This window comes from Castor canadensis, chromosome 6 (genome assembly GCF_047511655.1).
Source record: "Castor canadensis chromosome 6, mCasCan1.hap1v2, whole genome shotgun sequence".
Classification (NCBI taxonomy): Eukaryota; Metazoa; Chordata; class Mammalia; order Rodentia; family Castoridae; genus Castor; species Castor canadensis.
In genome coordinates, this window is record NC_133391.1 from 96093459 (window position 1) to 96115957 (window position 22499).

The 22499-nt window shown below is 37.1% G+C and overlaps 1 pseudogene; it reads left to right on the top strand.

Annotated features, from left to right (window-relative positions):
* LOC109675097 (putative elongation factor 1-alpha-like 3) overlaps positions 1-22499 on the top strand; it is a 34170-nt pseudogene that overhangs the window by 6977 nt on the left and 4694 nt on the right.

The following is a 22499-nucleotide window of genomic DNA, read 5'->3' on the forward strand; positions in this document are numbered from 1 at the left end:
ATAGGGAATTCCATTCAGGAGCCCTCATGCAGGTGTGGAGGGGTGAATGGATTTTCCTCCCTTACCTCACCTCTTCCCTCTCTCTCTTTGCACCTATCAGCATAGGAGAAGCCAACATATTCACATGGCTATATCCTTAAGTACTAGGAGATGCTTTGATCCGATTAACCAAAAATAACATGACTAGTTCTCTTCATAACCCATGCAAAATTATTTACTATACTTTACATTCTTCCAAAACCCTAGGTATTTTTCTAATAACACTAGAAAAACTTAGTTTAAACTAAGTAAACATTCCTTTAGATAGTTCTAATACTTCTAATGCCTTGTATGTGTATCCAAATGTTATAAATCATTTACAAAGGTGAAAATGTATACCTGTAAACAACTATAGTTCTTTTATCTAAGGTACATTCTAACTAATAATATCTTTGGCATTTCTGATCTTTACATCAAATGCTAAAACTTCTGCCATTTAAGCCTAACATCTGTTTGTCAGATATATATATATATGATACAATTGAGCATCAAAACAGGGGTTATTTAAAATTACTGACACTATCTTCCCCTAACCATTGGAAAATTTAGGATTTTCAATACAGTACTGCCATATGCTATACAATACTGACAACCACTAACTTGTCACTTTACCTAACCAAAATTCAAGGTTTATGCTGTCATTTACCATGGTTACTTTAAGTTTTGTCATCACAGTTCAAATCCTTCAGGAACATTTACAGACAAGGCCATGAAAAATTACTCTGACAAGCACTAATCTATCAACCAGAACAGACATTCGTGAGTATTGGTGTCATTTTGCTTTTTCCTTGTAAAAGCTTTATAACTGTTACTTACTGACACTTTATAACAATTTAAAGGTGTTGGTACATCCCTTATGGGACAAACTTTTAGATCAATTAAGCCTTGCATAAGACCCATTTTTTTAACAATTCTCTTTGTTCCTTAATTTGGCCAAAAAGGTCACATTGGCACTGACTTCTGATCTGTTTAATATGTTACTTCCCCCCTTCCATAGGACAAAATCTGACTTTCTGGGAGAAGCCACTCCTGCTCTGAGGGACAAAACTGCCAAATTGGCAAAATCTTCAGAGACAAGTGTTCAGAAAAACAGTTTAAGAGGATGTGATCTCCCAGCATCTCAAAGGAACAAGTGGTGTCAGCCACCCAAGACAGTTCAAAAGGACCACACCAATGAGGGAACTTACTCAGATCCAGACAGAGTCAGTCATGCCAGACCTCTAAAAGTAACCATAGCCAAGGGATTTTAAAAGGGCCTTTATGCATGTGCTCTAATAGTTAAGCCTTCTAGGTGTCAGACAAAAGGCAAATTCATGTCTTTAGCCAAGGCCTTCTATTTAAACAAAGTCAATACAACTGTCAATGGTATCTAATTTCTGCCTAGGGACACTATGAGTCTTCTTTATGTACAGAACTGACTCATTGTTGTTTACCTTCTAATTAGACTGGCACCTGCCCTGGTACACCTGGCCCCTAATGTAGATGTTGCCCCAGTCAGCCCTTAACTGCCCACTATAGTGACAGTCCAAAATAGAGGTCCATCCAAGAGATAAAAATAGTACAGATACAAATAACTATAGGCAAAGTAACCGTAAGACTCTCTGTCACTTTCCAGAATGAAAAGCTAGATTCTCTGTCCTCCTGCTACACCTGGCTGGGTCCTTCTGAGGCTCTATCATTGTTAATGTTCAGGTCGTGCCTTCTAAACTGGATTCATCTCTTCCAGGATAAAAGCCTTTAGGACCCAAATCACAGGCAACACAGCCATTGAGCTCTACAAGCAAAGAGTAGAGTTGCTACATGAGCTACTCAGACCTCCATGAGAAATATTAATAAACAGCAATTCATTCACCTTGTGTCCAAATGAGTCTCCAGGGAAAGAAACAAGAGAGACAATTTCCCCTTGTAGGCAAAGTCTGCTGCCCCTTGTCAGCTTGAAGCAGATACTGAAGATGGATCACTCCCCATCACCAACCCCCCCAAAAAATTTTTTTTGTAATATTGTCTTTCAGGGGGAATTTGAGGCAGGCTAAATTAGGGATTCATAGAAAAAAATGTTATATCTTAAATTAACCATGCTTTGACTCAGGAACCACCCTCACCTGGTTGGAAACTGCTCATGCCCCTCCCAAATCATTAATTGTTGGGTGGGAATCCCCTTGTTTTCTCCTTCCCATAGGTTATCATAGGTTTTAAAAACATCTGAAGAGCAGAAACACTTTCTCTCAGCTTCCAGCTTCCACCTGGGCCTCACCATCTCTCCCTTTGTATTTCCTTTCCCTAATTTTTTTTTTGTTTATTCATATCTGCATACAATGTTTGGGTCATTTCTCCCCCCTACCCTCTGTCCCCTTCCTTTCCCCCCCTACCCTCTGTCCCCTCCCTTCCCCCCCCCATCCCCTTGCTTCCAGGCAGAAACTCTTCTGCCCTTATCTCTAATTTTGTTGAAGACAGAGTATAAACAATAATAAGAAAGACAAAGGGCTTTTGCTAGTTGAGATAAGGATAGCTATACAGGGAGATTCCTCACATTGCTTTCATGTACATATGTGTTACATTCTAAGTTGATTCTTCTCAAACTGACATTTTAATAAGTTCCATTTACACCCACATGGTCTGCTTGGATCCTTCCATGCCAGAACACAAGAACCAAGGTCTTGTGGAAACACCATTTGCTGATAACATATATACTAGTCAAAGGGAAAACAGAGAGAGAGAAAATCCCTAACCCATTAAGGACAAATTCTTTAAGCTCAACAGATTCTTATTTCCCATTGGCCAGAATTTAGTCACATAGTCACACCAAGCTGTAAAGGGGCGAGACATCTATATTCTAGATGACTATTGTATCCAGTTAAGATGGTGGTATAGCTCTATTTTCTGTGAGAAAAGGGAAGTACAGAAAAGGCAAAACTCTCCATCTTCACCACAGTAAGAATTGCTTGTGTCTTTTGAAAACATTCTAAAATACATTAAATCAAGAATTATCTACAAAGGAATGCAGGCCTGGAAAAATAAAAATAAAACTTTTCCAAAAGATCTCATTGATAATCACCTAGTTTGAGCTCCTGTATAAGACATCCTAGGACCTTGGTAACTTACGGATTGTTGCAAAGAAGAGAAGAATCTGGACTGGGAGCAGATTTTTGCTGCCTGGAGCTCCCTGGAGAAAGTATATATGCAATGATCCCAGCAACAGAACCTAGCCAGACAAGGGGAGCCAGGGAGACCAGCCATGTCTAAAGGGAACAGCAAGTTCATGCCTGCTCCGGGCAATCATTGCTATGAGAAGATCCAATTTAATGGCTGGAGCACTCTGCCTTATTCTATAACTTGAAGAATGGAGAGTAGAGACTATTTGAAATCAACATGGTAGTAGAAATCCAAGGGACTAGGCTTGACATGCAGAATCTTGACCTCAGGAAGACATGATTATTAGATAGGGCACAAATAAAAATGTAATTCATAAAGGCTATTTAAGTAGTAGGACATCAGAGAAACCAAGCACACTACAGAAAATGCTGGCCAATGACACATGGTCAGCCATTAGTTCCAGGACAAACAAAAAGTCAAGTAAAGTAAACCCACTATTCTACAATCATCTGTGCTGATTGCTCCTCTCTTCTAATCCTTATTCAATGGGCTGATTCTGCATAATTATTTGAGAAATTTCCAATATCACTTTCCCCAATTTTATAAAATTTTTGTTTTTTTCAAGATCTAACATTTTCCTGAGTAATTTTCCCTGCCTTTGTATTATATTGTCAGATGATAAGGGATAGACTGGTGCCAGCTAATACTAGATGCCAGCTAGTGTTACATAGAGATGGATGTTTAAATTTTCAAGTGTTATTTCTTATTTATTAAGAAATACTATAAAATGACACCAATTAATGCTATGACTACAGCAATATGGATAACTCAATATGAGTAAAATGTCCTATTAAGCAATGACCAAAACAGAGGACCCTGCATATAGCAGACTAACCAAGAATGTACAAAGCATCCATATTGCTTAGTACTGAAGAAGACTCTATCACTGTTATAACAATTTACCACCAACCCAGCAACTTAAAACAATATCCATTTATTGTTGCAGAATTTCCTTATGTCAGAAGTCCAGGCCCAGTGTGCCTGAAGTAGGTTCTCTGCTTATCACCCTACAAGGCCAAAGTTAAGGTGTCATGCCTGTAGGCTTGGGGGCAGAATAAGCTTCAAGGTTCATGATGGCAGAATTCAGAGCCACACTCAATCTTAGGACATAGGTCTGCATTTACTTGCTAGCTGTCAGTTAGGGTTTGTTCCCACCTTCGTTGCAGTAATCCTTGATGAGATTATTTTGCATTTTTAATAAACAATTTTCAGTGCCCTTTCCTATAAATTTAAGATGAGCAGGTGTTTTTATATTTTAAAAGCAATTACTGATGATAAAAGGTTATAGTTTTATTTGGATAAGGGCAGTTGTTCAAATAGGAGTAACACACAGTCTGATTTTAAACATATTCATGCATTAAATTGTCTATGGGTTAAATTTCTTTTGTGAATTTTTTGTATGGCATTTCATTGAGTCATTAGAAATGTGAGTGCTTTTTTCTAATAGGATTCTATTTCACTGGGCCTAAAGTATGATATATTTATTTGTATAAAATAAATGCAGTGTTTCATGACTATGAATCAAGCTCAAATTTCTGTGTGGTAGAAAAACATTATATGTAATCCATTTTATATTATAGGTTATTTATTGTCATAAAATGCTTTGGAGCCATACTTATATCTCCAATATAACCTGATACTTTTCAGAGTTATGAAATGAAACCATGTGACACCTACTGATACATTTTGATATCAGTATGATGAACAACAAATTATAGGATGCCAGTGATTTCTCTCTCTCAGTACTGCTCTGAACATGCACTTGTGGACACACACCTATATTCAGACATTCCTAGACTTTGAAAGGATACTTGCTGACTCCCTTAACAAAATCGAAGCCAGTACCACATAAAGTGGAGGCAAGTAGATCATATAGTTCAGGTTGTTGTCTGTTGAGAGAAATTTAAGATTAATATCAATCTCAAAGGATATTGTTTGATTTTATTCTGAATGTAAAGATTTCCTTGTGTATAATGGAAGAAGTGGGATCCATTCAGGGAAGAAGTCTTCCATGATACTCCAGGCTAATGGTAGTTAAGGCAAATTAATTAGAATATCTAATTTTTTATAGGCTCTCCTTGTTAATTCTAGACTTTTAGTAAGCTCCTAAATATCACATGTACCTTTTTTATTATTTGACAGCACTGGGCGTTAAACTCAGAGCCTCACACCTGCCACACAGGTGCTCTCCTGCTTTAGTTATTTTTTGGGATAGAGGGTCTCACATTTTTTCCTAAGCAGAACTGGACCACGATCCTCCTATTTATGCTTCTTCCCCCATATGTGGGATTACAGACATCTGCCTCCACACCCAACTATTGGTTGATATGGGTTTGCTAACTTTTTGCCTAGACTAGCCTTGATCCACAATCCTCCTAAATTCTGTCTCCTAAGACAGAATTTACTGGGTTTACAGGCATGAGCTGCCACTTCTGACTCCTATCTACCTTTTCTACATGAATGTTCTCCCACTGCAGAGAACAATGGATGACTCCCAGTTTCTATTCTTCTGTCTCAGACACTACCCAGTTGGGCTAATGGCACATATGAAGATAGTATTTCAAGTTGGGGAAGAAGCTGGTCTCTCTTCTGCTACATATTAACAAGGAGACACCTGGACTCAGCGAGATTCAATGACCACTGGAAGCCATCATGCAATGATAAAGAGAGGTCCTGACCCTAGTACGAATTTGATCTCAAGTGACAGTGTAAAGAAAATTAACCTGGATTTTTTTTTTATTATTCGTATGTGCCTACAAGGCTTGGGTCATTTCTCCTCCCTGCCCCCACCCCTTCCCTTACCACCCACTCTGCCCCCTCCCTCTGCCCCCCACCCCCTCAATACCCAGCAGAAACTATTTTGCCCTTATTTCTAATTTTGTTGTAGAGAGAGTATAAGCAATAATAGAAAGGAACAAGGGTTTTTGCTGGTTGAGATAACGATAGCTATACAGGGAGTTGACTCACATTAATTTCCTGTGCTTGTGTGTTACCTTCTAGGTTAATTCTTTTTGATCTACCCTTTTCTCTAGTTAACCTGGATTCTTGACATGACCTAATTTAAGTATTAATCACATCATGTCTGAAGCCTTCCCAACTTCTGAATTTATAGTTATAATGTCTTTTAAGTCTTTGTTTTTAACTACTTCGAGTTGCAGTTTTCACTTACTTTCAACCTCAAATGATAGATCAACTATATGGGATATAAGGTATAGTAATTTTCTTATAGGCTAAGTAGAAAATCAATACTGTGACCCATAACTCATCTAGCTACAGAGTTTGCAATGATACCATAGTGACCCTGAAGCAGAAAATATCTTGAAATAAGCAAAGCAAATTAATTTTTTATAGAGGTTAATTTTATTGAAATATATTTTTAGCCCATAAATTAAACCATTTAATCTTTCAATGATGGTATACTTGATATAGAGAAAAAAATACTTGATATTCAAAGCAAATGTTTAGTCCTAGTGATGCCTTTGAATTAGAGACCCTACCTTCTTACACCAGAGCTGAGCTGCTGGTGGATTCAATTGCTCTTAGCTAAAATATCAAAGGGTAAGCATCAGAAAAAGATCTTTAATCATGTGTGTGTTTTTCTTAACATCAACCAAGCAAAAAGTATATTGCACAGATGGGGAAAGAGGGTGGGAAACAGGAAACAAAACTGTCCCTGATTTTCAAATATTGTTCTCTCTCTTGCTTAGGGAAGCATCAATGTTGGGAAGGAAATATCCAACTCAGAAGCACAGTAACCCTTTATGAGTACTTGGAATGAGCACAAGGAAAGAAGTTTCAGAAGACTTTTTCTGACACCAAGTGTGAAAAAAGAAACTTTAGCTAAAGGTCAAATTAACAGCCTAAATCAGTAACTTCCTTAAAAAGAAGTAGCACGATGAATATGTACCTTAAACTAGAACTGATGGAAACAATTCTAAATGATTAAACCATTTTTGTCATTCCATTCATTGTAAGAGAGATCTTTGGCCTGAAATCATGCTGAAAAAAAACAAAAACAAGATCTTCTTATTGGGAAGACATTTTCAATACAAGTCAATTGTGTAGGTCTTAGAGGTCTAGACAAATATCTTTAATGTTTTAGTTTCTGGGATAATAGGTTCTTGTTAAAATTGGAACTTGACTGGAGAAAAAGAAATCCTGTCAAGTACAGTTGAAAGAAAAAATTCAAAATATTGTTTTTAATATACTTTCAATTTGGCTCTAAAACACCTCTTCTTGTTTTAGAGGCAGCTTTACGCCTGTATATTGTCCAGGAGAGGCAAAAAAAAAAAAAAAAGAATGGGCAAGGCGAACAATCCTAGAGTCCAGATCAACAGGATGGGGCCTATGAGGGCTGCACAAATTTACTATGCTATTTAACCCTCGTGCCTTATCTCCACAAACACATCTTCAGTTTGTTCCTGCCCCAATAGTTTGTTTTTTTCAACTGCATATGTAAAGGAGAATATTATCTATAAGTAGCTTTAGAGATTATAGGAAACATGATATATTATATTTTTCCATCAGATAATTAACAGAAGATGCACTTAAACATGACAAACAAGCTGACAAAAAACTAAAGGAAGATCATAAACACCAAAAGAATGCCTGAATAAGTAATTTACCTTTTGGCAGAACCAAACAAGAAACAGCAAGGAAATAAAATACTATTCTTTCTTAGATGTCATTGGATTCTAATTCCCAAGATGTAGGTGAAATAAGCTGGCATCATGCATGACAAGTCAGACACCCTCACATACAATTCACAGTTTCTGACTTTACCTTTGCCATCACTTATCCACCAATGATTGTAAAATTTCCTCATCAGCCCACAATACAGGTTTTCATTAAAAATATTCTTTCAGAGGTTTTATATATGTATTTATATATTTTATATATACATGTGTGTGTGAACACACACCTCTTCCTTAAAATACTAATATTATATGGAACTTTGCATTATTTTTGTACTCAGAGCTTCATTCCGTTTTACTATTGCATAGTATTTCTTTTGTAGATACTAGGGATTGAAGTCAAGGCCTCAGGTTTGCTAAGCAAAGAAATGCTCTACCACTTGAACCATGTCCCTAGCACTGTTTGTGTTAGTTTACTTTTTCAGATAGGTCTTACACTTTTGCCCATGGCCAGCCTTGGACTGCATCCTTCTATCACAAGCTTCCAAATAGCTGCAATTGCAGTTGTGTGCCATAACACCAAGCATTTTTATTTGTTTGTTTGTTTGAGAAAAAGTCTTGCTAACTTTTTGCCCAGGCTGGTCTTAAACTGAAATTCTTCCATCTCTGCCTCCCAAGTAGCTAGGTTTCTAGGCATGTGCCATCTCACCCAACCCTGAATAATATTTCACTACAAGGCTGTATCATAATTTAACAAACCAGTCCACAATTGATGGACACTTAGGTTGTATATAATCTTTCAATATCACAATGAATTATTTATACATCATCCCACACAAACAATTGTGAGAATATCTGTAAGATTAATTCCAAGAAGTTAAGTAGCTAGGTAGGATAGCATTTGCAGTAGTAACTTTTTCTTTTCTTTTTCTGAGATGGGGTCTATGTGGCACAGGCTAGTCTTGAACTTCAGACTGAAAGAAATTTCTCACCTCAGTTTCCCAAGTAGCTGGGACTACAGGTGTGCACCACATCCTCCATTTAGTAATTTTGATAAATATGCCACACTGTCCTCCATTGGAGGTACACAGTCTTTATCACAGCAGGGTGTTTCAATGCTTATTTCTTCAAATGCCCTTGACAACATAGAGTGTCATCAAACTCTTGTGACTTTGCCTGTGTTAAAAGTGCAAGGATATTATTTTAGTTTTGTAAGATTGCCTTTATCTTATTAGGAATAAGGATATTTTTCATATTTTCAGAGGTATTTTTATTTCCTTTTTCCTGTGAACTATCAATGTATACTGTTTTATATTTTCCTGAAACATAATTGGTTTTGTTCTAACCATTTTTTCTACAGATGTTTGTGCTAGGGAAATGTACTTATTTTTTTTCATGATATAATTTGTGAATGTTTTTATTACTGTTATTTGTATTTTAAATTAACTTATACCAGTTTTTCACATGAAATTTTAATTTGTATGTGATTGAATTTATCAACATTTTCATTTGAGTTTCATATTGTTAGAAAACTTTTCCTACCCCAGGTAAAATGTAAAATCTTCTTAAACCCCTTATAGTCAAATCCTTTTAAAGAAGATCAAAAAAGAAGCCAAAATGCTAGCATTCCTAATAGTGTGATGCCTACATGAAATAGTTGTTATAACTGAAATAAAGACATGTGTAAACAAAAATCAGAACACCTCCTGCTGGCAATTTGGGATAGAGGCTAGAGAAGACAAGAGCAGTTAGGGGCAAGAATATTTAGTAAAGGAGGGGCTAAGCCCCATTGATTTTCAGATTAAAAAACAGACCTTGTGTTAAAAGTATGTCAACTGTGTATTTGTAAAATCACTGCTTCTTAAGCAAAAGAAGGCACTGTGGTATAGACAATGTATAACTGTTCCATAAAGGAGACTAGGAAGACACAGAGCCCCTCCTCCTGGTCTCATGCCAGCTTACATGGATGTGCAGGTGGCAAACATACACAGAAAAGGCAGTGACCAAGATGTGCATTGTTAAGTGGAGCACTAAGAAGGACTGTTCAGAAAGATCCATAAACCCATCTATGAACCAAGTGATATGAAAGCTTCAGGGTCCCTTTAATATTATCAGGTAGCCCTCTTGGAAGCAGATGGAATCAACAGTTAGCAACTGCTTTCTAGTGTCCTTAGGCTGCACAGCCATATGTCTCTTTCCTGGAAAATAAAATATTCAGAAGAGAAAATGCAACCTCTAAAGAATTCCTTGTATGCACACATGACTAATAAAATAAAAATAAATAAATAAATAAATAATTCCTTGAGCCAGGTGCCAGTGGCTCATGCCTATAATCCTAGCTACTTGGGAGGCTGAGATCAGGAGGATTACGATTCCAGGCACAAAAAAATTTTGTGAGACCCCATCTCCAGCAATAGTGGGAAGCTTAAAATAGAAGGACTGTGGTCTAGGCCAGCCTGGAGGAAAAACAAGACCCATTCTCCAAAATAACCAGAGTAAATAGGGCTGGAGGCATGGCTCAAGCAGTAGAGAGCCTGCCTGCCAAGCATAAAGGCTTGAGTTCAAACCCCAGGACCACCAAGAAAAGAAAAGAAAAATAAAGAATCTCTTGACTTGGAGATTTAGAGGTAGGGCAGGGAGGATTCTAGAAATTTGCCTTCTGTTTCTAATAGATAATAAATGTCACCTATGTTCCAATTGAGGCAATGATCTCATGTCACATGGAGCCAGATTCAATGAGCATCCTGAGTAGCACAGCCTTAACAATTCTTTCAGAGGATCTAAAAAATTAGTTCTAAAATGTAACTCAGGAAGGAAGTCCCCTACAAGCATGAGAGTAGGATGTGGGAAACCTCTTTGTCTATCCATAAAACCAAATGAACATCCAAAGACCTTTCAAGAGACTCCACCTTGACAGACAGTTGGAAGAAGCATGGATAACATCTAAATGTCTTGGACTAGGAATATATCAGGTAGGCCTGCCCTGGAGAAGAAGAAATTCTTAATCTTGGAAGTTTCTACACCAATAGTTCTCCACTACTGCAAAGTTGTTTCAGAGGGCACAAGCTGATGATCCCTCTCCTCCTGCTTGCCTCCTTGTCTGTTCTCCCCTGGAAGATCACTACGCAGGACCACCTTATTTAGAGAGAAAGAAGTTATCCAGAATATAGCCATTCAAAAATGCCACACAATAAGCAAGAGATTAACAACATGGGTTCATGTTGTGAGGAAATAGTATATGTTCTTTGAGTAAGGATTGAAAATCCATCTCAACCTTTAAAGTATGCAATGTTTCCACACTGTGAGTATTACTAAAAAAGACCCTGACAGGCTGAGGATTGCCAAGTAATGGATGCAGGTGTGTGTCCATGCCATTTATATCTCCTTCCTCTAGACCTACAGAAAGAGGGTTCACTCCCAGCTCTTCCATCTCCTAATCTTTCCAACATTGCTGGAAGTCATCTGTATAGCTTAGATTTATTTTCAAATCTCTTTGATCTTTAAAAAAGATATAAAACAAATAAATTCATAATTATCCATGTCTCCCTGTAGCTCCTTAACTTTTTCTTTACTGTCTTTCACATCTGTGCTTCCTGGGTGAAGTCTACCATTTATCTGCCTTCTTCATCATCTCTCTCTTATCATTCAAATTATTCTAATTAGACTCCCATCTCTGGAAATGTTCTCAAGAATATCATCAATGAACTCTTTCATCCCTGACATAACACCCAAATGTGTTGAACCATTTCACATTTCTATCTGGAATGCCCTTTCTCGTTTGTCAGATGTGGGTTTGAAAAGGCAAATACACAATCTCTCTCTTTTCCCTTGGGAAACTGAAAGATACATGTAGTATCTAAGCAGATGGAGTAATACATTTATTTCTGATAATGTTGACTCTAGACACATGACTTGGATCAACAGCAACAGCAGGCTTGCCTCCCTCAAGTTAGTTATACCACCAATACAGTCCAAGCAGATACTCTCAGACCACACCCTCAAAGGAAGCACAACTTGCTATGATATATGCCTAAACTAATGAATGTACTTTCAATTTATGGTACTCTTTTCCCATTTTTAATATTTTTATTAACATGTATTAAGTGTGCATATTAATGGAGTTCAGTGTGATAGTTCCATACAAATACATAGCATGTAATGATCAAATCAATCTTCCTTGTCTCCTACACACACATCCTTCAAAATCCATGATAGTCATGATGCTACTTTCAAAGTAAACATTTTTAGCATCCACATGTGAGAAAGCATATGCAATACTTGTCTTTCTGAATATAGCACATGCTCCCATAAACATAAAATAATAATTTTTGGTTTTCTGAAAAATAGTTGGTCATATTTAAACAGTATGGAATCAATTTAAACAATATGGAATATTTCATAAGTAATAAAACTACTTATCAGTCAGCATTTGCTGAAAGCTGGAGAAGAAGCAGAAAAATCATTGCCCTAATACAAACTGAATTTACTGTAGTCAGCTCTCCATATCTGTGGGCTTCAGCCCATTAATTCAAGTACCCACAGGTAGAAAGTGTTCCACCAAGGAAATTTCTGTATTGAATATGTAAAGACATTTTTACCTGTAGTTCCTAAACAATTCAGTATACCTACATCGTACCATTTATACTGTATCAGATGAAATCTAGAAATGATTTAAAGTATTTGAAAGAATGTACATAGGTTATATGCAAATACTATGCCGTTTTATGAGAGAATTAAGCATCTGCAGATTTTGGTATCCATAGGAGTCCCAGAACCAATCCCTTATAGATGCCCAGGAAAAACTGTACTAAGAAGACACAAAGAAGCATGTTGGTTTTACACTTCTATAAATATCACAATATGCAAAATACCAATAAGAGGGATAAAGTTTACAAAAACATTTCAATGAAGTTTGCTGGACCTATGAACAAAAAACAATGAAACCAGCAATTAATTACTAAAAGCTATTTGCTCATGTACACATGTAGTTATATTTAGTAATAAAATATTGAAGATAATATTTTCAGAGTAAGACAGGATATTAAGCAAAACCTGTATAAAAGCATAAAGCATATTGTATGAGTATTTTATGTGTTAATGCAATATATGATAATCTGTTCCATTTCTTTTTTGTAAAGATCTTTTTAAAATTTATTTTATTTTATCATTATACATTTACTCACATGTGTATACATTGTTTTCCCCCACCACCCCCAGCTTCCAGGCAAAATCTCTTCCACCCTCTTGTTGTATGATTTTGTTGAATAGAAAACATAAGAGATAATAAGAAAGACATAGCGTTTTTGCTAGTTTGAGATGAAGATAGCTATGTGGGAGACTCTTGGGTTGTTTCCATGCACATGTGTATTGCAACCCACATTAGTTCATCTCTACCAGACCTCTTCACTACTTCCTAGTCCCCTTCCCATAGTGGCCTCTGCCAGGTTAAGATTACTGTATTTGTTCCTCACATCAATCACATTCAAGTTTTAGGTTTCCTTCTATTTCTCCCATGTGTGTTCTCCCCTTAGTGTGTGACCCATGTCCAACCATATTACTGCATTTGTTTTAGGTCTGTAATTCAAAGATGAAGGAAGACATGCAATTTTGGGCTTTCTGAGCCTGGCTAAACTTAGCTTAAGATGATGTTCTCCAGTTCCATCTGTTTACTTGTGAATAACAAAATTTCATTCTTCTTTGTGGATGAATAAAATGCTGTTGTGTATAAGTACCACATTTTCTTAATCCATTCTTTGGTAGTGGGGCATCTTGGTTATTTCCATAGCTTGGCTATTATGAATAGTGCTGCAATAAATAGAGGTGTGCAGGTGCCTTTGGAATAACCTGAGTTTCATTCTTTCGGGTATATCCTTAGGAGTGATATTGCTGGATCATACAGCAAATCTATGTTTCAATTTTTAAGAATCCTCCATGATGTTTTCCAAAGTGGTTGTATTAGCTTACATTCCCACCAACAGTATATGAGGGTTCCTTTTCCCCCATCCTCGCCAACATTTGTTGTTGGTGGTGGTGTTGATGATAGTTATTCTAATAGGAGTGAGGTGGATTCTTAGTGTGGTTTTGATTTGTATTTCTTTTATGGCCAGGGATGGTGAGCATTTTTTTCATGAGTTTTTTGGCCATGTGGACTTCTTCTTTTGAAAAAGTTATGTTTATTTCAGCTGCCCACTTCTTTGTTGGTTCATTGATTTTTGAGGAGTTTAGCTTTTGACCTCCCTGTATATTCCGGTTTTCAGTCCTTTGTCTGATGGATAGCTAGCAAATATTTTCTCCCACTCTGCAGGAAGCCTTCAGTTTAGAGACCATGTCTTTTGTGCAGAAGCTTTTTAATTTCATGTAGTCCTATTTGTTTATCCTTTCTCTTAGATGCTGAACTGCTGGAGTTCTACTGAGGAATTCTTTGCCTATACCTATTGCTCCCAGGGTATTCCCTGCTCATTCACGTATTACCTGCAAGGTTTTGGGTCTGATATTAAGATACTTAATCTACTTTGAGTTGATACTAGTACAGGGTTACAGGCATGGATCTAGTTTCAGTTTTCTGCAGGCAGATAAAAACTTTTCCCAGCAACCTTTTTGAAGAGGCTATCTTTTTCCCTATCATAAGTTTTTGGCACCTTCATCAAAAATAAGGTGGGCAAAACTGTGTGCATTCAAATTTGGGTCCACTGGTCTTCATATCTGTTTTTGTGTGTGCCATGATGTTTTTATTGCTATGGCCCTGTAGTACAGTTTGAAGTTGGGTATTGTGATACCTCCAGCATTACTCTTTTTGCCTTGGCTATTCGCGGTCTCTTGTGTTTCTAAATGAAGTTTAGGATAGATTTTTCAATCTCTGTGATAAATGTCATCAGGACATTGATGGGAATTGTGTTGAACATGTAGATTGCTTTTGGTAGTACAGCCATTTTTACTAAATTTATTCTGCCAATCCCTGAGTACAGGAGATCTTTCTACCTTCTGCAGTCTTCTTCAATCTCTTTCTTCAATGATTTGTAAATTCTCCTTGTAGAGATCATTTACATCCTTTAATAAGTTTATTCCTAGGTATTTTATTTGTTTTGAGGCTATAATAAATGGAAGTGTTTTCCTATATTCATTCTCAATTTGTTCATTGTTGGAGTATAGAGAGAGTACTGATTTTTGTAAGTTGACTTTGTACCCTGCTACATTGATGAAGCTGTTTGTGATGTCTAGAAGTTTTTGGTGGAGTTTTTTGTGTCTTTGAGGTATAGGATCATGCCATCTGCAAATGGGAATACTTTTACAGTTTCTTTACCTATTTGTATTCCTTTTATTTCTTCTTGCCTTATTGGTCTGGCTAGGAATTCCAGGACTATGTTGAATAGGAGTGGGGATAGTGGGCACCCTTGTCTTGTTCCTGATTTTAGGGGAAATGGTTTCAGTTTTTCCCCATTAAGTATGATGTTGGCTATAGGTTTGTCATAGATAGCCTTTATAATGTTGAGGTACATTCCTTCTATTCCTAGTTTTCTTAGAGTTTTTATATGAAATAGTGTTGAATATTATCAATGGCTTTTTCTGCAATGATTGGGATGATCTTGAGATGATCAACAGGTTTTGCTGTTGCTTCTATTAATGTGCTGTATTACATTTAATGATTTGTGTATATTGAACCATACCTGCATCACTGGGATGAAGCTGACCTGGTCATGGTGAATGATCTTTCTGATGTGTTGTTGGATTTGGTTTCCAATTATTTTATTGAGGATTTTTGCATCAGTGTTCATTAAGGAGATTGGCCTGTAGTTCTCCTTTTAGGATGTGTCCTTGTCCAGTTTGGGGATGTGTGTATCACTGAATTCATAGAATGAGTTAGGAAGTGTTCCTTCTCTTTCTATTTTGTGGAAAAGTTTAAGGAGTGTTGGCATTAATTTTTCTTTAAAGGTCTGGTAGAATTCAGCAGAGAATCCATCAGTTCCTGGACTTTTCTTTTTTGGGAGATTCTTTATTGCTATTTCAATTTCATTATGTGTTATAGATCTGTTTAGGTGGTTAATATCCTCTTGGTTCAGATTTGGATGGTTATAAGTATCTACAAATTTGTCCATTTCTTCAAGACTTTCTAATTTAATTGAATATAGGTTCTCAAAGTAGTTTCTGATGATTTCCTTGGTGTTTGTTGTTATCGCCCCTTTTTCATTTCTGAATTTACTAATTTGGGTCTTTTCCCTCCTCATTTTAGTCAGGTTTGCCAAGAGCTTGTCAATCCTGTTTAGTTTTTCAAAGAACCAGATCTTTGTTTCATTGATTCTTTGTATTATTTTTTTTTTTTTTTGGTCTCTATTCCATTAATTTTAGCCCTTTTTTTTTTTATTATTTCTCTCCTTCTGTTTGTTTTGGGTTTTGCTTGCTCTTGTTTTTCTAGGAGTTTGAGATGTAGCATTAGGTCATTTATTTGAGAACTTTCTGTCCTTTTAATGTATGTACTCATGGCTATACACTTTCCTCTTAAGACTGCCTTTGCTGTGTGTCACAGGTTCTGGTAGGTGGTGGTTTCATTTTCACTAATTTCCAAGAAACTTTTAATTTCTATTTTTATTTCTTCTATGACCCACTGATGGCTAAGCAGTATACTATTCAGCCTGTAATTATTTGCATATTTTTTACTGTTGTTTTTGTTGTTGAGTTCTAGTTTTAATGCATTGTGATCAGATAGAATGCAGAGGGCTATTTCTATTTTCTTATATTTGATGAGGCTTGCTTTGTGCCCTAAGATATGATCTATTTTGGAGAAAGTTCCATGCTGAGAAGAATGTATATTGTGTTGTTGGATGAAATATTCTGTAGACATCAGTTATGTCCATTTGATCTATGGTGTCCTTTAGTTCTAGTATTTCTTTGTTGTTTTTTGTTTCGATGACCTATCTATTGGTGATACCACTGTGTTAGTCTATATGTGCTTTTAAGTCCTTTAGCATGTGTTTGATGAAATTGGGTGCACTGACATTGGGTGCATATAAGTTGATAATTATTTCTTTTTGGTGTATTTCCCCTTTATTAGTATGAAGTGTCCTTCTTTATCTCATTTGACTAATGTAAGATTAAAGTCTATTTTGTCTGATATTAGTATTGCTTCTCCTACCTATTTTCGGGGGCCGTTGGCTTAGCAAATCTTCTTTCTGCCTTTCACCATAAGCCAGCATTTATTTCTGTCAATAAGATGGGTCTTTTGTAAACAACAGATTATCAGATCTTTCTTTTTAATTCAATTTGCCAAATGGTGTCTTTTGATGGGGGAGTTTTGTCCATTTGACATTCATTGTTAGTACTAATAGGTATGTGGTGATTCCTGCCATTTAGTTATTTTTGTTGTTTAAGGATTTGATCGTGTGCAGTTGAATCAGTGCTACTCTCTTATTACTTGTCTTTTCTTCTGTGGTTTGATGCTTTCCATCCTCTCATGGTTTTGTTTGCTTTCATCTTCTGTTGCAGAATTCCTTGTAGAATCTTCTGTAGTGCTGACTTGGTGGTCATATATTGTTTTAGTCTGTTTATCATGGAAGATTTTTATTGCTTCATAAATTTTGAATGATAGGTTTCTCTGGGTAGAGTATACTAGGGCTGAAGTTATTTTCATTTACTGCCTGAAATACCTTACTCCATGCCCTTTTTGCTTTTAAGGTTTCCATTGAGAAATCTGCTGTCATTTTGATGAGTTTACCTTTATAAGTTACTTATGTTTTCTGTCTTACAGCCTTCAATATTCTTTCTCTGTTCTCTGTACTTGTTGTTTTAATGATAATATGCCAAGGAGAGGTTGTATTTTGGTCAAGTCTGTTTGGTGTCCTGGAGGCTTCCTGTTCCTGAATGATTTCCTTGAGATTTGTGAAAATTTTATTGAATTTATTATGTAGCCCTTTAACTTGTACCTCTTCTTTGTCAATGCCTATGATTCTTAGGTCTGATCTGTTTTGCGTCTCTGATTTCTTACATATTCCTTTCACAGATCTTGAGTTGTTTGTCTAAGATTTCTTCTGTTTTTTTTTTTTTAATTTCTATTTTGTCTTCTAGCTCTGAGATTCTGTCTTCTACCTGTTCTAGTCTGCTGGAGTGGCCTTCAACAGTGTTTTTTGATTGACTAAAGGGACTTTTTATGTCCATGATTTCTGTTTGATTCTTTTTTCTGAGGTTTTCCATATCTTTGTTCAACTCCTCTTTTATATTTTCTGTTGCCATATTTAATTCTTTTTATAATATCCTTTCTTTCATTTTGGTGTTTGTTGAAGTCATTTCTGAATTCATTTATTTGTTTCTGTGTCTTTTCATGTTTTTTATTTTTGATGTCTTGAAATTTCTTTAGTGTGTCTTTTACATTCTTGTCTTGACCATGAATTTCTCAGTGATTTCTTCTTTGAGAGAGAGAGAGTGTGTGTGTGTGTGTGTGTGTGTGTGTGTGTGTGTGTGTGTGTGCATCACTGGGCTCCTTAGTGACATTTATCATTGTTTTGTTATTATCAGGAAGTAGGTATCCATTTTCTTCCTTTCTCACTGAATCCTGTATTGAATTATCTTTGGGGGGAGAGTTGGTTTCCATCCCTTCTTCTTCTTCCTATCACTCCACTTGGTGCTATGCAACTATGTTATTGATAGGCTAGTTGATGGTTTTAATTGCCTGTTTTCTTTCCCTTGATTTAATTTTTGTGTTTTGACTGACTTGGTTGTTAGGTAAGTTGATGTGCTTTTTCTGTACCTGGTCTGCAGGTGCAATTTAGCAATAACAAATTCACAGATTCAATGCCAGACCAGTTGTTTACATACTGTTTACATTTTATATTTAAAAGTCCCCTGGTGATAATATCTATAAACAGTGGGTGTTGGGGGAAAAATGGTTATTCGGTTAGATATAGAAATTTGGGAAATTGGTAAAAGTGGAAGTAATAGGGTGGGAAGGAAAAGGGGTGGGTGGGAGAAGAGGAATGGGGAATGCTGGGGTTTGTGACCCTTGTGCATGTTTGGGTATATTTCTGTTGTTGTAGTGGAGGTGCTTATGTCAGGGATTGCAGGGGGCTGCGGTTGTGTACAGTTGGTACAGAGGCTTGTCAACAGGTGGTGAGTGTGTAGGATGGAGGGGTAGTGTAGTGACAGGTTGGGGGAAGATAGAAGGGAGAGGTGAAGACAGAAGGAGAGAGTGGATGAGAAGGGGAAGAAAGAGCAGTTGGGGGGGAGAACAATGAATTGTGGCACAGGAAAAGGAAAGAAAGCGAAAGTAGTAAGAATAGGGATAAGAAACCATTGATGGTGAAAATAATACAGAAAAAAAAAACACAACAAAAAACACCAGGTACAGTAACAACAAAAACTTCAGTCTTTTGGTAAAAGTTCTGGAGTTATTCCTTAGGCATCCAATCCTGTTATTGGTGTACAAGTGGGAACTCTGATGTGGTCTCAGCAGGTGACTGGCTTGTGAGTAGCATTTGGTTCCTTCTGTCCACAAGGTTAGTTGCAATTGGGAGGTAAGGTAATTCTGCCAGTTTGTGCAGGGTAGTCAGTGCTGTTGTTGTTTTTACCAGGCAGCGTTGTGTTGCCCTTCAGCTGAAACTCTGTTTGGTTAGTTCCTCCCTCAGGAGGGTGGGGCAATTCAGTTTCGAATGCTACCCTCTGTCCAAGAGATCAGCTGTGGGATACACCATCTGTCCTGCTTTGGGAGGCTATCTCATTGTCCCACTCCTGTTCTCAGCCTTTGTGCTTCTCCTGAATTCTGTTCAGTGCTAGTGTCTCCTGTGGGAAGTTGGCTTGTCATCCTGTCATGCTTTCAGCCTCTGTTGCTTTTCCTGCATTTGTTCACTGAGAGTTCAGCTCTTTGTCCCACCCCCATTCTCCAGGGCAGGTTCAGCATTCCACCCCCCTCCACTGTTGGTGTTAAGATAACAGTTCACTGTCTATGTTGTTCAGTTTTTTTGAGGGGGGACGTTCAGTCTGCCCAGGGGCTGCACTGGATTATGTTCTTGCTAGGTTGGTAGGGGAGTCACGCATGGTGTGTGATGCTCACCTGCTCATTTTGCAGATTCACATGAACAGCTTTGGAGCTGGACAGGTAAAAGTGATGCTGCTTTTCTCAGTGTGGCATGGCATAGGGAGGCTTTCCATGTGGTAGGGGTCAAGAATGTCACAGAGTTTAATTCTGACTGATGCTCTAACTTCTGCTTGTTGGGAGAAAAAAAGAGAGAAAAATGGCCAGGGACTTTTTGCTCAGGGCCAGACATGCCTTGCTGGCTGTGCCATGTGGGATTTTTGTGACTGTTAGGTCTGTTCCATTTCTTTAAAGTCAAATTAATGTAAAGGGTAATGCTGCTTGGTTCTTAGAAATTGCTTCTAAATTAAATCTAATCCTGCTAACATCAAGGAGTATGCCATGTGAAAGTGCTTTAGTTTTAACTTTACTTTCAGAAAGTGATAAAAGAAGAAACAAAATAGATTTCTGGTGAGTAAATTAATGTGTAAGGGTACATTTATACCACACAAGATAAAGAGAATGAATGACAAATTCTCCTCAGAAAAGCAACTACTTCTGCTTTTTGTTCATTAACTCTCCTACACATCTGGACAGCACACAGGAATGTGTTCAGTGAGATTTGATGTCTCTCAGAGTTTCTCTTCTGGTTGAAGTGTTGTCCAAAGTTATGTGGACAAAGAAGTATGAACGAAGTTCCAAATGATAGTGTTGGTCTCTTGTCTTCACAAGCTCTTGAGCTAAGCACTTCCAAGATCTAAACCAGGGAGGGTGTTCATGTAGCCTCGACTTCTGCATTAATTTTATAAGACACATATTCTTAGTTTGTCTTCAAAGTGTAAGGAGTGTCACATCAGTAGAGAAATGCTGTGGTTCTTGGATTTTTCTATGGCTCTCATAAAAATATACCACAGATCTTTATTGTGCTGATGAACAAAACTAAAATCTAAGAATTAAATGCATTCGAGAGAAAATTTTGAGTAAGCATACAATTTTTAGACTAACCTAGATTTGTTTCTGCCAAGTTTAGGTCACCAAACTCAGCCTGCATCTGCACATTAGTATTCTTTCAGTAAAATAGTAATTAATTGCCATAGTTGCAATAACATACGTCTTGACAAACAAAAATGTTTATGAAGAATCCAAATAGTAAATTATGGTGGTTCTCATTATTCATAGAGGACCTCAAAAGAGGAGAGAGGAAATTTTATTTGATGTAAAAATTAAATATATATAATATGTATAAATTGGGTAAGGAGGCATGAAAAATCCTTAAAGTTAGAAACTTGTAGTGAGTGAGTGTGTGTGTGTGTGTGTGTGTGTGTGTGTGTGTGTGTGTAGTCATAAGGTAATAAAGGTATGAATAAGAACCCAATAATCCATTTAATAATTATATACTGCAGCTTCCTCTTCATGTCCCACACTATGCTAAGTAGACACCAGCTACTTAACAGTTAATGAAACAGACATAGCTTCTATTTTCTTGCTGTCAGTGTAGTGGGAATTACTGACAAGTAAAGGCATCATTATGCAACCATGTGATGCATGTTAGGATGTAGGATGCTTGGGTCCTATGGAAGCAACTAGGAGAGGCATCTAAACTGGATTTAGGATGCTCTAGTAAAGCATCCTGGGAATACAATCAAACTAACAACTGAAGTTCACATAAGAGTCAAGCAAAAAGTGATGGAGGATGGTTTTGAGACTGAGAAAACAGAAGAAAAAAAAAAGGAAAAAGGTCCCAAGGCACTATAATATGGCTTTTTTTCCTAAACTTAAAAGTATTTTGTCCTGAATAAAGCATAGATATAGGAGAGCCAGTTATGATGAAAATGAGCCTAGAAAAATATACAGGTAAGTGTAGTCAAGTCACTGAGGGCCTTGTATCTATTAAGTCTGGATTAAAGAAAGGAGAGGAGTGAGAAAGCTTGCAGCAGACAGAATGGTAAGGTATGTGAATAGACATCTCTTCTGCAGCTCCATCTTCTGACCTGTGTGGTAGGTTGGAGGGGCAAGGGGAGCTTCACTCAATGATCCCTTGGAATATGAGAATTTCTGCCACTATGAATCTACTACTTCACAGGATCTGTCAATAAAATCAAACTCTGAAGCAAAGAAACATCCCTATAAGGACAGGAGCCTGATCATTAATCTCTTCATCATAAAATCACAGACATGTCAAAGTTTTCACTTTTTTTTATGAGTCTGCCACCAAAACATAGGTTTCATGAAAATCTCCACTAAGTCATAGCCAAAATTGAAAAGACTCATATCATCACTGGATATGGAGACTTGGATAAATCCAGCACAACTGGTCATCTGATGTACAAATGAGGCAGAGTCAACAAAAGAAACATCAAAATGGTTGCAAAGGAAGCTGCTGGGATGGGAAAGTCTTGCTACAAGTACATTTGGGTCTTGAATAAACTGAAACCGAGCTAAGTTAGTGTGGTATCACCATTGACACTTCCCTGCAAAAATTTGAAAACATCAAGTGTTATGTGAGTATTACCAAAGCCCCAGGACACAGCTGGCGGTATGACTCAAGTGGTAGAGTGCTTTTCTAACAAAGGTACTGTGTTCAATCCCCAGGACCACCAAAACAACAAGCCAAAATGTACAGGACTTGGGAAACATTAAGCAGATCAACCAGAAAAATCAAGGGACTTAAGAAACTT